This window comes from Corvus hawaiiensis, chromosome 11, assembly GCF_020740725.1.
Source record: "Corvus hawaiiensis isolate bCorHaw1 chromosome 11, bCorHaw1.pri.cur, whole genome shotgun sequence".
Classification (NCBI taxonomy): Eukaryota; Metazoa; Chordata; class Aves; order Passeriformes; family Corvidae; genus Corvus; species Corvus hawaiiensis.
This window is the reverse complement of record NC_063223.1, coordinates 3,735,836-3,750,845: the sequence shown is the minus strand read 5'-3', so window position 1 is coordinate 3,750,845 and position 15,010 is coordinate 3,735,836. Positions and strand designations below refer to the sequence as shown.

General features: G+C 46.4%; 1 long non-coding RNA gene across 1 annotated transcript; it reads left to right on the top strand.

Moving 5' to 3' along the window:
- Positions 1-961: 961 nt before the first annotated feature.
- Positions 962-13,190, top strand: LOC125331825. The gene is made up of 3 exons (XR_007206225.1): positions 962-1,073; positions 8,813-8,954; positions 13,015-13,190. It is a non-coding gene; the product is annotated as an uncharacterized LOC125331825 (long non-coding RNA).
- Positions 13,191-15,010: the final 1,820 nt, after the last annotated feature.

The window sequence follows — 15,010 nt, the reverse complement described above, 5'->3', positions numbered from 1 at the left end:
CTGGCACAGGGTGCCCAGAGCAGCTGGGGCTGCCCCTGGATCCCTGGCAGTGCCCAAGGCCAGGCTGGACATTGGGGCTTGGAGCAGCCTGGGACAGTGGGAGGTGTCCCTGCCATGGCAGGGGTGGCACTGGATGGGCTTTGAGGTCCCTCCCACCCAAACCGTTCTGGGATTCTGGGAAGTCTTTGTCTATCAGGTACACAAACATCAAGGGATGGCAATAAATCACACCAAACCTGTGAAGAGTAGATGGGATGTGCAGGACAGACCCAGCTGATGCACATGGTGTTTATTCAGCCAGTCATTAAACATCTGCCCCAGAGCAGCTCTGCAATACATCCTTCCTGCAGGCTGACCCACAAGATTAGCTCCAATTGCCTCTCTCTATTGTTTTTAAGCATCCCCCCCCCTTTAATTTCATATTGTTATGGGTTTAATAATTTTAAATTTAAATTTTAAATAGGTTTAATAATTGGTTTAATTAGTTACACCTCTCCAGCTGTAGAGAGAGCGAGATATGTGATTTTTCATTTTGTGCCATGCCGTGCTCTCAGGACAGTCTGAGTGCTGAGGAGAGACTCCTCAGAGATTGTTCTTTTGATTTTAATGCAAAACTCTGTGCTCACGTCACTGAGGAGCAAGTCTCCATAGCAAGGAGCTGTGCTGGCTCAGATCCCCTCTGCAGACGGCTTCAGGTGGAAAACAAGGCAGATGATCTAAATTGGAAGTAATAGGTAGGAATGTGGGATGCAAGAAGATTGCAGATGCACCCTGAACCTGCAGGATTAATGAGTTTGTGCAGCTGCAAAATTCTGCCTGGGAGAGCTGCTAAAAGCTCAGGCAATGAAAAGCACAGGTACTTGACCTTTAGGACCCCCTATTAGGTTGTAGCATTTTTAACGAGAGGGTTAAAAATGCTTATTTGTAGGCTGGGGGAATTTTGGCCTGAGATCTGAGAGACTTTCCTGGGAGGCCTGTGACAGCCTTTTCCCTTCTCCACTCTGCACAGAACCCTTGCTGAAGCTGTTCAATTCAGGCAGCCATACATCCTTCCTCAGTCTCTTCTTTAGAAGGTAGGTGAACTTTAATATTTAAACTTACAGGTATCTTGCAAAATTCAGACTTTCCTTTTTATGGCAGGGGAATCCCAGAATCCCAGAGCATGGGTGGCCATCAAGCAAACCAAGGCAGTGTTCTGATTAAATCCCAAATCCCCCGAGTGCCCCTGCCCAGCCCCAGGCTCCTCCTGTGGCTGGGAGCCTCTCCCTGTTCCCTGTGAGGTGGGAAATTCTCCTTCTCACCTTTCTCCACGTAGGCCTTATTGATACCTGGCTGTTTGCAGCCCCATAATTTATGGCAAGCGGAGCACTCTGCTGGAAAGCCAAACACACAAACGCCGGCACGCCGGGCCCCGCTTCAGATGTTTTGCAAATACAGATGAGGTAAGGAAAGCCATAAAAGCTTCTGAGGCCCCTTAATTTTTCTCCTTTGAATCATCTATCATAAAACCTCGCCGGAGATGGGATGTGCTCACTCAGAGGTAGAGCTAATGTGCTCTTTGATGCTGGTGTTTGCGAAATCTCTGCCTTATTAGCAATAAATTCCGGGGCTGTGGCTGGCCTGGAGGAACGGAGACTTTTGCCAGCCTGTACATTGTAGGTGGCACTTGATAAATGCTGCCCTCGGCTTTGGGAAATGCAGGAATGCTCTGGAAGTGGTTGGGTGCTGAGCTTGAGGAGAGGAATCACCAAAAACTCGGATTTTGGGAGACAGAGTCTATCACAACAAAGCAGGGAACGCGCTGCTGGCATGCAGCTCCTGCCAAGTATAAGCTGAAACCAAACTGGCAGAAACACCAGGGATTAATTTTTTTTCAAAAAAAGCTCCACTCTTTGGGTGTAAAAACCTAGAAAATCTGTTTTTCTTGCTGTTTCCTGTTCATGGGACCTGCCAGGCTGCTCCTAAATGCATGTGACACTTTTCCAGCCATGGGCGAGGTGTGATCCCGAGCTCACGTTTGGTTGTGCAGTGCAAACAGGGCCACAAGATTTCCTCCCACACAAATCTCTCCGGCTTTTGCTGTTCCTGAGCTTTTCCCAGCAGCATTTAACAACTGTGCAATGTCCCTGAAGCTACAGGGATTGAGATCCTCAATGTGGTGGAAGTCTTTCAGGGAGGGATGGAAGGGCCGGGCATCCCAGCAGTCTGAGATAGCTCAGGACAAGTAAATGAAGAGTTTTCCTCACTTCTTGCCACCCAGGCGGTTTTTGGCAGCTCTCAGCATCCCCTCACAGTGGGGGAACGTGACAGGGTGTTCTGCCCCAGCGGTGGATGTTTCTCCTTGTGCAAAATCCGGGAGAATTAAGGTGAGAACGTCGTGCCTGACATTGAAGGGACACTCAGTCTACACTAACTGCGTTCCTGGAGGTCTCATTTGGGAATAAAAAGTATAAATTGGCTGATAAATAGTGATGCATTCTCAAAAAAAAGAAAAATCATACTTTTCTTGATTCAGCTCTTGGAATTTTTGGTTGGTATCTGAGCTCCATGGTCTGATCTATCTCCGATTCATCCTTTCTTGTCTAGATGGTTTTATTAATTGCAACATCCTCAGCTGTTGTTCTGTTTAGGCAATAGAGAATAATTCAGCCTGAAGAAAATTAATTTTCCTGTTTCACGTGGTTTTGTGTCTCTTTTTTTTGTTTGTTTGTTTGTTTCTTGTAGTTTTTAAATGAATTCTAGAAAATAGCAATGAAAATATGGGAGGGAAGTCTGAGGTAAACATTGATTTTTACAGTGCAATAATTTATGGTACCAACTTAATAAGTGGTGTGACACGAGCAGCTCACCCCCCATTTATCATGCATTGATAGTTTGATTCCAGAACTTTTAACACCACTGCTCGCTGTGACATAATAAAGGACCTGCCAACATTCCCATTAAAACCATGAGATTTTAGGAGTTCTGCTTCAGCTATAAATATCAGTATTTGGAATCTATGAATTATTTTGCAGAGTAACAACCTCGGAATGACTTGTTCCAGCAACTATGAAGAAATAGGACTTTGACATTTTTGAACTTCAGGAGGACATCTCCCCCTTCCCAGAAGAAAAGGCTCAGGGTTGCTTTTCATTATGTCCACCAGCAAAAGTTTACCAACTCGGAGACAGCTCCTGAGCTAAAATAAATCACTTTAATTCCACAGATGGCAAGGAGGAGACAGCAATTTACATTAAAAGGTCCTGATGAGAGCTGTCTGGAGCTGGGGCTGGCTGGCATAATGGCTCCAGGCTAATCACACACCTCCAGGAGCCGTGCTGTGGTTCTGGGCAGGGAAGGGAAGGGCCAGAAATAGCAGCTGACTCCCAGGTCTGCTCTCCATGGCCCAGCTCAAGGACTTCCCAGACATTCTGGTCAGCAAGGTCACATGGGAGCCTGGTGACTGCCAGTCTCTCTGCAGATCAGGATGTCAAGTCCAATTATTTCTGCCTCTCACATCCCTTTCTGCTTCTGTAAGGGATGCTGTGGAGCAGAAGAGCCCCCCTGACACTCGGGGCTGGCTGCCCTCCCTGTGCTGTGCCTGGGAAGCCTGGCTGGCACACTCAGCCCTGCTCCAAAGGTTCTGGGGGATAGCCAGGTGCTCCACACCTGCTTTTCCCAGGGAAACCCACTCCAGGTAAGCTGGGTGTTAATAATTCCGGACACAGGGCTGGGTTAGAGCCCAAGGGCTGGGAGTGCTTCACCTTCTGCAGAATCCCACTGGGACAGAGTCCTGTAAGCTCAGTGCTCGTTTCTCATGGAATCATGGACTTGCTAAGGCTGGAAAAGGCCTCTGAGATCAAGTCCAACTGTTGATCATCAATCCAGCTGTTGGGCAGCCGTGGCCATCCTGGTACCTGTGGGATTTAGTGGGGAAGTGTGAGGAGGTGGGGCTGTTGTTCTCACCCAATGGTTTCCCATTAAAACAGTTTGTTTCCATGGAAATTCCTATGGGAGAAGATGCATTTGTTCCCAGAGCCAGCCCACAGAAATGAGGTGCCCCCGGGTCCTTCCAAGGTGGGGCTGTGCTGGTTCATTGGCTCCTCACACTGTGGCTGTGGGGTCCACACGTGGCACAAATGCTCCCACAGGAAGGGGACATTCCTGGAAATCCACAGTGCTTCAGAGCACCAGGCTCTCCTGCCAGCATTCACCAGCAGCACCATGGAATATTTCCTCTCCTTTGGCCTCGGACCTTGGTACTCAGGAGAACATGTAATAATAAAGGAGCTCTTCAGCCCAAAACCCATGTCCTCCCTTCCATTCCTTCTGGAAAATCCAGAAATTCCTCTCATGACTGAGGGCTCAAACAGCTCCACCTGCCAGGTTTGTTGGTTCAGGAACCCCTCAAAAGGGATACATGGAAAACAGAACTTGTGGGTAATGGGATAATAATGAAAAATAAGTGAACTGGTGAGCTAAATTCTATTTATAGCCAGAGTTTCTAAAGAATTGTAATAAAAAGGGTGTGTGATTGTTTGTCTTAGCTTAGGCTGTAGGGATTTAATGTACATTCTAGAAGTCATTAAACAATTTTGTTGGGGCACTTGATCTCCATGTTGATACTTTATTACCACAGATCACTTGGAAATGGGAAAGAGACCTATGAAATTGGAAAACAAATTACAGTTTGTTGGGTTTTTTTCAGTAACTAGCTCATTTTAAACCCCATTTTTAGCAAGAAATAATGACTTGCTTTATTTAGAGACTATTTAAAATGCTCTCGAGGTATCTATTGAATATCTTGACATCACAGATAAATCAGGAGCAGACTCAAAATTAGCCCTGCACTGTTCTATATTACAGTATGTTCTGTATTACAGTTACATTATCCAGCCCTTGTACAACGCACCTCAGAGATGGCAGCAGAGACGGGGTCTGTTCCCAAAGCTCTTTCTAACATATGGTCATCCTTACCCCTGAAAACCTGCCAGGATTTGTCTCTGAGGCACAGAGTTGGACATCTGTGTGTGAGGGGGTCTCCAGCAGGCTGAAGGTGCTGGGGTTTGCGGTGTTTTCTGGTTTGGTGTTGTCAGTGCATTATTTATATATCCAAAAGTAGCCAGGAGAGAGGTGGATGCTCATCTGAATTTTAGGGTAATTGAACTGACCTAATTCCTGTCAAAAATAATCAGGATAAAACCTGCACTATTCCAAGATGGAAAACTGGGCACCAGGGTCTGGTTGTTGGGGCTGCTCCAGGTGCTGCTCCTGTGACCTGGGAAGGCTGGTGGAGGGTCAGGATTTGCTTTGTGATGCCAGAACCGTTGAGCTGCTTCCTTGGTTAATTAAAATATGCACCATTAACAGTTGACTTTGTGCCTTCCCAGACTAGGCAGGTCCTTACTGGGATGAACAGGGTCCTTACTGGGGTGAACAGGAGCCTTTCCATCACTCCAGTGTCTGCTTCAGCTCTCGCTTCTCCCCTTTTCCTGCCCGTGATCCCTCATCTCCTCCAGGCTCTGGTGAGATTCCCCAACCCAGGGAACTGCACAGCCTTTGGGATGGCAGGGAACTTTGCAGGGCGTGGGTTTCCCAGCGATGGGCATTCACTACGGCTCTCCCCCGGCCAGCGCTTGTCCGAGAGCCGCGCCTTGGCTTCCCGAGCAGCTCGGCTTAGGCTGGGCTGAAGCAGCTCCCCCCGAGCAGGCCTGCAGGGTTAATCCGAGCAGCTGACTCCGGCAGGAATTCTCGAGCGCTCCTCGTGTTTGCTGCTGGAGAACATCGGTAGTGCCGTGTTGAACACGGAGGGGAGCGGGAGCAGCCGGGCTGGCCCTGCTGGGCTGGCAGCACCAGGCTCCGCTGCTGGCATTCAGCACCAGCACCACGGAATATTTCCTCTCCTTTGGCCTTGGACCTTGTTACTCAGGAGAACATGTAATAATAAAGGAGCATTTTGAGTGATTTAGTTAGAAATCCATCAGACTGTCAGACAGTCTGGTGGCATCAATAATTCCCTATTAAGCCCTCTACACCCATTATGGTTTGTGCTTTTCCTTTTTTTTTTTTTTTCAAAGTTAGTTTCCAGGCAACCAGTAAGAACTGAATTGCATTAAGCTATTAATTCAGCCTTGCACGCCAGCTCCAGCTTCTGCAGCCCAGTTCTTCCTCTCCTGTACAAGTTTCCTCCTAAAACCCTTTTCATTGGTTTAACCTTCAGTGGTGCCCAGCCCAGAGAACTGGTGTTGAAATGGCAGGGTCTGGGTTGGGTTTGGGTTTCAATACTGGCTGGTGGGGGGGGTGGTTTTGAGCAGAGTTCTGAGGTAGGTTGGTGTTGGTCACCATAAAATACACCATGATCCCCTGGTGTGTTCTTCATCACCACATCAGAGATGGCCTCAGTAAGGTCTGAATTAAGAAGATTCTTGGGATTTGAGGGTGGAGAGGCCCTGGCACAGGGTGCCCAGAGCAGCTGTGGCTGTCCCTGGCAGTGTCCAAGGCCAGGTTGGACACTGGGGCTTGGAGCAGCCTGGGACAGTGGAAGGTGTGGGATGGGATGGGATGGGATGAGCAGAAGCAGAGTCTCATTTTTGTAATTTGTAATTTGAACACAGGCAGATGTTATGTCAGAGATCCCTTCCTTTCAGGGGAACACGTGGATTTAAGAACGTGACTTATTAATTAATCCTTGTATGGGCAGTGCCTGTGCAGCAACAGTGGAACAGTAAAGAAGCAGCAGTAATGAGATGGAATCACCCCGAGCGTGACATGAAAATCCTCGCAGAAGCTAAAAGGAGTAATTTGGGTGTTGTGCTGCAGAGTTGATGAATGTAGTGCTGGAGACAGGAGCTGCACTGGCAGCTTGGGAATGAACTTCCCTGCTCATTCCCTGAAGCAGGGCAGGGAGGCTGAGCCCATTGGTTTTCCTTCCAGGCTCAGCTGACAGGAAGCTGCAGAAGTGGGATGGAGATCTGGGCTGTACTTGCAGTTGTGGCTGATAATTACAATGATGAGCTATGAAATCCAACCTGGACTGAGCTGTGCTGAGCGGTCAGAAAGGTCCTTCACCATTCCCCAACCTGTGAGCTTTGTCTCAGGCTTTCTACTGGGGTCAGTGACTTGTGGAAGTCACTGGAGGAGTTGTGCTGGGGATTTTTGGTGGGGCTACAATTAGAAAAATCAATCTTAAGTAAAAGAATTTGTCTTTATTCACAGCCAAAAAATAACAAAGAAATTTAATAAATAAATGTAATACTCAAAAAAACTGAAAGTGAAGCACCAAGAAAAAGCCATTTCAGATCAAGCTGCCACAGCTTTTTAAAAATAGTTGACTTGGGATAGAATTTTAAAAAGTGATTTAAAAAGAAAAATTACTAAAAAAATAAACTACAGTTTTGAGCTCTTTCCAATTTCTGTCATTAGAGATCTCTGATATAAGTCTGAATCACAGAGGTGACAAATCCAGGCCCCAAAAGGAAACCATATCTTCATCAAACTTCGCTGGAGAAACGAAATTATTAAAGGTCTGCTGATTATCAGCAAAGCACATAATAAATGCGCTTCCCTGCAGCAGCCATAAGAACTTGGATAGTTAAAAAGGGGTTTCATGCCACACTGGTTGCTCAGATTTTTTGGGACAATTACAATCACCAGTGTTTTCCCCTTACATTTATCACTAGGACAGGGATGTGTTGCCATCCTCAGGGGCTGTGGCTCTATCAGCAGATCCAAAAAACCCCTGTGGTCAAGATACTGAATCTAATCCCATTCTCCATTTCTGGGCCATATTTTATTAAACATTTTCATCACTTTCAACTGTGCATTCATACCTCACCAGATTTATATCTGTAATTAGGGGATCGTTATTTACCAGCTGGTAAAAAGATACCTTTCAGCAACATAATTCAAATGTCAGGAGTTACTGCCAGTTCCAGATTAGTACTACAGTTATTTCTTTGGCTACAGGTTAGGAACGTGGCTGCTGTCAGAAACCTTTGGCAATGGTTCAGAAATACTGGGAAACAAATACTGGGAAACAACTATTTGTGTTTTTCTGAAGAAAATCAGTTGTATGTGAAAGAAGGTGCTCCTTCTCCAAGACCTAAGTTCGGTAATGAGTTGTTTTTATTTAACAAAGTCTCTAACAGATGGTGTTGCTAAATTTTGAATATTAGGGCTGCTTTTGCAAGAGGCCTCCACACAGGCTGATGTAGCACAGAGGAGGTTTCACACTTCAGCTTGAGCTCAGGGCTGATCCTGTGGTCACTCCTGGGGTTGGAGCCACCCCTGGGTGACCCCCCTGTGTCTGCAGCCACTGCCACCCAAAGCACTGCCCCGGGAGGGGACCCTGGTAGTGACCCCAGGAAGATGGGGATGCTTCAAAAACAAATATTTATTGTGTGTGCTCTGTAGGAGGAATCACAGAGTGATGGAATGGGTTGGGTTGGGAGGGACCTTAAAGGCTGCCATGGGCAGGGACACCTCCCACTGTCCCAGGCTGCTCCAAGCCCCGATGTCCAGCCTGGCCTGGGACACAGCCAGGGATCCAGGGGCAGCCCCAGCTGCTCTGGGAAATCCATTCCAGGGCCTCCCCACCCTCACAGTGGCTGAGCTTTGTGGATCAGAGCAGTTTCTGGGTTATCTGAAGTTATTTTGCAGTTGGATTCTGGAAGGTCTGTGCTCAACACCACCTTTATGGTCAGTCCTCTAATCCCACCAAAAAACCCATTACATTGAGACACTGTGTTTTCCATAAATCCACATTTCCTGGACAATAAGAAGCAAACAGTGGTGCTGCCAACTGATTCTAACCAACATCCTTCTTGTTCCCTAGGGCTGAAATCCTGGAAACAACCAATCTCTCACCAAATCCAGCAGCATCGGTGTCACCCCAGCACGGCCACTTTACAGATGTCACCCTTTGGTCACCTGCCCATGCCTTTGGTGCTCCAGCAGGAAGGTTTGGGCTGATGATGGTGAGACACTTCCCACGCTTGTTCAAACCCAATTTATACCCTTTCTTTGGTTGGTACCACTGCTCAAACTCTTTGTTGTGCTTCTATAAATGCTCTGATTCTTTTGAAATGGGGGTCAGACATTTGCTTGGTTTCATTCCTGCAAAGCTCTCCCGGTATCAGAGGTCATCCCTGGCTGTTCAGTCATTCCATGCACTCAGAACTCACAGAAGGACAAAACCTTCATCATTAAAATTATTTTCTCCATAAGCAACACAAGATGGTGGGGCTTTTCCAACGTGGGAATGCAACTGATGGAAATGAAGGGTGACTGTGCACGTGTAATTCAAGGGAGTAGCTTTGGGGAAACATCAGCCAGGGGAAAAAGGAAAAGAAATTTGAATTCAATTGGATTTTAGTAACTTCAGCTTGGGTTTGAATCATATTTACATGCTTTTCCCTCTCTCCTCTGTTTGCAAGTTTTATTGCTATGGTTCTCATGTCTTGGAGCGATGTGAATTAGTGGGTTTGTTATTGCTGAGAGGGAGGGGAACTGCAGCAGCAAGAAATGAGATCGTTCCCTGGAGTCCTACACAGGAAAAGTGTGGAAAACCTGGAGCTGAACCCAGATCCCAGGAGACACTGAATGGCCCCAAAACGTATGGTGTGGTGGGCCAGGAGCTGCCAACAGGAAGCTCAAGTCGAGGTTTAAAACTCAATTAGCATGAAGGATGTGATGGAAATGGGGACATTTAGGGCAAATCCTCCCTGCCTCGCACGGAGACCCAGGAGCTTTGCAGCTTTCCTGTTTTTGCCTTCAGCGGTGCCCAAATGTGAGAATTTTGTGCAGTTTCAGAGCGAGGATGAAAGTGAGAAATCATTTAACAGCCAGAGCTCCAACAGGAGCATCAGCAGGAGCTGGATTGATGGAAATGCCCCAAATTGAGGGTGGTTTCAGGGTGATTGTTTTTACTGTTGGTTGCAAGCTTTCGGTGAAAGCTTTTCTGAGTGAGTATTTTGGGACAAGGCAAAGACTTCTTGCAGGGTGAACCAAATATGAAATTACAGTTCTTTAACAGTAACTGCACTCGTAAATGAAAAATATGATGTGGCACAGTAAAAATAAGACCATTGTCCTGAAGTCTTTGTCTGTGTCCTTTAAAGTGTACTTTGGGGATTAATCATCAAACAATTGTGTCACAGCAATTCAGCTCAAGTGGGCTTTTGCTTATATTGCAGCCTTAGATTACACACTCATTGTCAACTAAATAGTTTTAAATAATGCAGCTGTTTAACTTGCCTGGTTCGGCTCTTGGCTGGCCGGTGTTTGCTGGGTAATCTTTGCTTCTTCACCATCCTGTTCACATCCACGTTCTCTGGAGGCCTCTACAAGAGAGGTGCAGATTCTTCCTCTCTTTGTAAACACATGGAATCCAGCCCATTTCCATCTTCTCCAGACCCCAGTCCCACACTCCCACTGCATTTGTGGTCTGGAGCACTCTCAACACACAGCAAAATGACCAGGGAAAGGCACTGACTAAAGAAGGACTTGAGAGCCAACGTGGAGCCCTTGAGCACCAAGGACAGTGGTGGAGCTGGAACAGGTCTGCTTCCCACAGGGAATGTACTAATGGTCATTTTTCCCATCTCCTGATTTTTAAGACTGTGTTCATAGAACGATCAAAGTTGAAAAAGACCTCCAAGATCATCAAGTCCAACCTTAAGTGTTCCTGAGATATGAACGATGCCACAATTTTATTGGTATAGAAATGGAAAATGAACTCCAAAACACTCTGATCTAGAGAATTCCAGCCGAGTTCGGGTGGGAATTAAGCAGGAGAAGTTTCAAGTAATTCATGTTTGAAACGCCTTCATAACTTTTGCTTCATAAAAACAGAAAGGGACATAAAGTGATGGTAAAAATTCCCATTTTGGAGGGGGAAATTCTGCTTCCTGGCAGTGAGGATAAAGGAAATTTGCTGTGTTTGAGAAGGATTGTCAGTGGTTACTTTGATTTCAAATGTCAACTCAGGGCATCTTAATCCTGCCCACTCTAGAGCATTGCTTTGATGGGAAGCTGGTGATTTATGGGATTGAATTAGAGCTCCTGTTTAGAATTAATGTCTTGGTTAGAAGCACTAAAACCTCCTGCAAACTCCTGTGGCTCCCCAGAGCCAAGGCTGGGCAGTCTCTGCCCTCTGGAAGTGCAGGGAGCTGGGAGCTGACTCTGGTGGCCTGGGGCTGCCTTATGTAACCCCTGCTGCTGGAGTTACCGAGTGTAAATGGAAAAGTTGCAGAGGAAACACAAGAAACACAAGAGATTTTTTTCCTCCGTAAGTGCTCTCACGGGTTTGCCTGTCTTTTACTTGTTCCTCCTTCTCCAAAATTCCATTTTTTTCTCTTTTTCCCCCCCTCAAAGAGCATGAAAAGGAAAATTGCTAATGAGTCCAACCACCAGAAAAGTTAAGGGATGTGTTGAGGACATGGGTTTTTCTCCGTGGTTGTGGCAGAGCTGGAGCCCACATGGAGTCTCCAGCCAGCACTGCCCTGCACTTATCAGCCATCTCTCTAATTAAATTAACTGTCTGCAATTAACACACAGTCCAGCATCACTCTTTTAATGCATCTTCTGGTTCCCCAAACTGAATTGCTTTTAATAAAAACCTTATAAAAAGCAAATTTATTCTTGTCTACTCACGCCAACCCTGAGCCACCATTGGTGTGTCTTAAATATTCAGTTTGATTTAGGCAGAGTTGGGCCCTGAGCTAATGGAGGAACCAGAGTGGGAATAGAAGACAACTTCTAAACTTAGAGATAATGCAGAGCACCATCAAGGTGGGTAATTAAAGAGGAAGGAGAGAAACTCTCCAAGTTTAATACAAAAATAAATGATGGGTTTAGCACTGCTTCATGAACATTGCATTTCCCAGTAGTAAAAGCTTCTTTGTATCTGGGTCAAGAGAAAAAAAAAAGTAGCTAAAATTAAGAAACACTTCTAAGTTTGGGGTTATTAGAAGTAAGAGAGGTTCAGTGAGAAATTCTGGATTGTCAGTGGTGCAAATGAGGTTTTCCTGATGGGCTGGTAAGTTTGTGTTGGACTTTTTTCTTAAATATTTGCAAGAAAATTAAGGGCAGCACCTTGGTTCTGCAAATATGGACATCGGGTTTTCCTCTTTCATTAGCAGGACCAATATTTGCTGAACTGAACCTGTGACCCCCAGGGGAATTCACAGAGAGAAGGGCCAGGGATCTTCCACTGCAGCGAGGGCTCAAACTGGGGAGAGTGGGAGCTCTGCACTGGGTGCTCTTAACAGAGCTAACGGGGGGAAATTATTGAATTGGGGACCTTTTCTATTAAAATACACCAGTGTTTGAGGCAGAATGTGTGTTTCACCCACGGAGCTCCTGACTGTGGCTTTCTGGCTGACATGGGTCTTGTTTCTCCTCCTGTCTGCCTCTGCTTTGGTGCTCTCAAGGGCTCCTGTTGCTTTTGCTGTTCAAGCCTGGTGCTGTGCCCCTTGCTGGCATTGCTCAGCTTTATATTTGGAATTTGATATCCATGGAAATATGTGGAAATCCTTCCAATTTTTGCAAACCCTTATTTAAATGATAAGTAATTAATTCTCCACTGTGGCAAAGCTCAGCATCCCTTCCTAAAGGTGTTGCATGTGCCTCTGAGGGACATTCCTTACTTCAAAATTCCATAACCCAGAGGAAACACTGCACCTAAATTTGAGGGTTGGATTTGGTTGGTCTGTGAGCTGTAAATTCCCCATCACCATGTCCACAGATGGCATGAGTCACAGGCCTGGCTTTTCCAAGAAATTCCATGTTTCCCACCTGATGGAAAGCAGGGAGAACAATTCAGAGTGGTTCTCAAAAGCCCCTACATGGACCAGTTCCCTTGGTTTGGAAGGGTTCTGTGTGATTTATTAGTCAGAAATTCCATCATATTTTGTACCATCCTTCACAAATCTCAGCTCCAATTTCTTCCCTTCTCAAAGCTGTCTTGTGAATAACAAACCCCACATTGTTCTTGTGTGTGTTCTTCTGAATTTATTTCATGTCATCTTCTTACAGGAAAGGAAAAAAAAAAGCAGCTCCTCTCACTTAGCCCCCTTTGGGACAGCAGCCACAGATGAAGAGCAAGCAATCAACATGTCAGGATAAAATTAGATTGCCACGGAGTACAAGGTTTGATCCAATATCTGTATCAGATTTGGGTTTCAGCTCTGCATATCACAATAAAACAATCCTTGCTGAAGGTGCTCGGCACAAAGCAGCTCCTTTCACATCTGGGGAAAGCTGGGAAAGGGGCAGGCTGAAATTGCCTGTTTGACACTATTGCCTCAGTATTTAATTGTGGTTATAAACGAGGAATGGCTGCAGGAGGCCCCTCTTGCTGTGTTCTCAGGGTGAGCCCAGCTCTGGCTTCAGGGTAGGGCAGAGATGGAGCCAGACCAGGGCCTGCAGCAGCACCAGGAGCTCGGGGAGCATTTCCTGCACAAATCCCCCCAAATCCCCCTTTCCCGTGCTCTGCTTTTCACTGGGGGCTCATTTTGAAGCAAGGAAAATGGATTTATTTCAGATAACTGAGACGGGAGATGGGTCTGGCAGCATCCCTAACATGATCCATCATCCAGTCCGGAGCAGAGCCAGCCCAGAGCAAACCTTAGGGCTGTGTCCAGCTGGATGCTGGGTCCTGAGCCAGGCCCTTCACTCTGCAGCTCAGCCCCTGCTTGGTGACACGGCCACAGCCCTTGGGGACAGCTCCAGGAGGGCCAGGGGCTGCATTACAGCTTGCACAGAAAAGAGCAACATTCTGACACAGGTTTTCAACAAAATGCTAAGTAGTAATTCCAAGAAATTATAATACTTGTTTCCATTTAATTGGAAATTTAAAATATTCATTCAAATATGTTTGGTTTGGGTCAGACAAAGTGTTTTGGCTCCCCTGAAGGACCTAAAAGAAGCCAAGTGCCAACAAATTGGAGAATGAGAGCTCTGTGCAGACATAGCCACCTCTGTCCATGCTGTATTTCATAAAAGCCTTTTTCTAACTCTTTGTGCCTCTTCCACCAGGTTTGTGGTTAACAATAATTGCCTCCCAAAGGGAGTCATGAGCATGGCTGTGGTTTGGATGGAATTTTTGGGAGGGTATTGAGGCAGTTCCACTCTTTAACCCTCAGGCATTGCGATTTGTACCGCGGCGAATCCTGAGCCATCAGAACGCCCTGCTAAGGGCAGTCCTCGATTTGGACTAATTGAGGATAAAATCCATTTTCTCTGGGTGTAAAAATATTGATACACACACACAGAGCCTGTTTGTAACCCTTGTGGCCCACTTAATCTCCTGTGTAAGGAATTTGACCTGGTTCCGCTTGTCCCCAGCGCCAGGATCCGTGTGAGGAGACGGCCAGGATGTCCTCTGTCCTCGTGTTCTTTAATTCTCCACACTGGCTCCCCCTGCTCTGCCAACAGATTTCGAATTAAGGCTCCAATCTTTGAAATTAATGAGTTTTCATCGACCTCAGTGGAAGTGGATCAGCTTTGAGACTGGCAGCCCACCCCGCCAGTGCTTCACTAAAAGTAGTTCACCTACTTTCAGACAATTCCTGCACCTGGGAGTGCCTCCTCTGAAGCCCAGTCCTTTGGAGCTCATTAAAGCCTCCATCAGTGCCCTGCTGCTCCCGACAAAGAGGGTTAAATAATGACAGTTTTGATTTTGTCCTGCAGTAACTCCAGGTTATTTTGAGTTCCTTTCTCTACTCCTTTAGCTCAAGCAACCAGTCTAGAAAGCTCTTATTAGCCCAGAATTTCCTGAGAGAGGAAATTCAACACCTGCATTTCCCAAAGCCCTAAATGGGGCTTGAAAAATCTGATTTCAGTCATTACAATAAGGAGGCATCTCAAACAGAACAACATTATTCGAGCAGCTCATAGGCGATGGAGATGTTCCCAGTCCCTGTACATTGCTTTTTCTTTCTGTGGAAAACACAGTGAGTCTTGGAGAGTCAAACATTGCTGGGTAGACCCTGAGCTCAACCCTGTGCTCCCACACCACGTTCCCACCCAC